We start from the raw sequence: 2,006 nt of genomic DNA, 5'->3' as shown, positions 1-2,006 counted from the left end.
CACTCCTCGGAAGGAAGGTTGGGCAATCCTACTTCCGTAGTGATACTGCCTCGGAAACCCAAGGAGGGGTCGCTATGAGTCGGGGCCGACTCAACAGCAAACAACAACAACAACAACATTCTGAAGTACAGACAACCAAAACAAAACAATAAATCAAGCCTTGATTTATAGCAATTGCCAATTTCAGTGGTGTAAATACTCCTCACACCATAACCACCAGTTGTTAACTAGTTGACTCTGATTCATGGCAACCCCATGTGTGTCAGAATAGAACTGTACTCCCTAAGGTTTTCAGTGATTGATTTTCCTGAAGTAGATTGCCAGTTCTTTCCTCCAATGTGCCTCTGGGTGGACTCAAACCTCTAATCTTTTGGTTAACATCTGCGTGCATTAACCATTTGCATCATCGTAAATACTCCTACCATAGTCAATTTCAAATTATCAACCTGACATCCCTGAACTCGGGAAAAGACGTGCAGTAGTAAACCATTAAATAATAATTCCACCATATATACACAACAGACATAAATAACATTGAGAGCTTAGAAAATAGTTACATATTGAGTAGGAAGTAAAGAATTTTGAGGATTTATTACCTTTGTTTTTAAAATAATTGATTTAATTTTAAGTCCATATAGTTTACTTTAAAATGATGGCTGTGTTTAACAACTGGCTTGTAAAACTCCTGAAAAAGTTAGTCTAACCAGCCCGTACAAGCCAGCTGTAGCATACCACAAGGGACTGGTCAGTGACGACTTCTTGAAGGCAAGTAGAGAAGTCAGGGCAGAGAAGACAGAAGGCCTGCCTGTGCTGAGTGAGAGGATCTGTTGGAATTATTCAGGAAGAAGACGTAGGACACTGTGGCCAGTGGACAGCACTACCTGAGCTAAGGAAGTATGAAATGATACAGTGCATCAATATGCTGACCATATAGCCTAGCTTGCAGGACAGTCTCAATTTATGGCTGTTGCCCTGGTGTCCCTTTTTACTTTAAAACTACCCATTTTCAATGAAAATCATATGTTGCTATTGTTAGCTGCTATGGATCGGCCCCTGATTCATCACACCATGCACAGAGAACATAACGCTGCCTGGTTCTGCACCATCTCCATGATTGGTTGTGGATCAGACCATTGTGATCCATAGGGTTCTCACTGGCTGATTTTCAGAAGTAGATCACAGAGCCTTTCTTCCTAGTCTGTCTTAGTTTGGTAGCTCTGCTGAAACCTGTTCAGCATCATAATTACATACAAGCCTCCACTGACAGGTGATGGCTGCACATGAGGTGGGTTGGCCAGGAATCGAACCTGGGCCCATATTGTTCTTTCGTTAGCTACTGTCGAGTCGATTCTGACTCAGTGACCCAATATACAATAGAAGGAAACACTACCCAGTCCCACACCATTCTCCCAATCCCTGCTATACTTGAGCCCATCATTGCATCTACTGTGTCAATCCATCCTGGTGAGGGTCTTCCCCATTGTTTGCTGACCCTCTACTCTACCATGCATGATATTCTTCTCCAGGGAACTGTCCCTCTGACAACATGACCAAAGTAGGTGAAATGAAGCCTGGCCATGCTCACTTCCAAGGAGTATTCTGGCTGCACTTCTTCCAAGATGGATTTGTTCGTTCTTCTGGTAGACCATGATATTTTCAATTTTCTTTAACAACACCACAATTTAAAGGCATCAACTCTTCTTTGGCCTTCCTTATTCATTGTCCAGCTTTCACATGCATATGAGGTGACTGAAAAAACCATGGCTTGAGTTAGGCATACCTTCATCTTCAAAGGGACAATTTTGCTTCTGAACACTTTATTTTTTCTTTTATTACTGATTCTGATTTGGGTGAAGATGTACAGAGCAAATTCACTTTCCATACAGCAGTTCACATATACTTTGTCTCATGTCATTGACCAGTTTACCACAGTGCAACATCTCCCCTCCCAATTCCTCCCCACAGTTACCTCTTCCCAGTGACCATCCCTCCATACTCTCCTGCCC

This window comes from Orycteropus afer, unplaced genomic scaffold, assembly GCF_000298275.1.
Source record: "Orycteropus afer afer isolate SDZICR_OR568_19922 unplaced genomic scaffold, OryAfe1.0 scaffold00028, whole genome shotgun sequence".
Taxonomy (NCBI): Eukaryota; Metazoa; Chordata; class Mammalia; order Tubulidentata; family Orycteropodidae; genus Orycteropus; species Orycteropus afer.
This window is presented reverse-complemented; position numbering follows the sequence as displayed.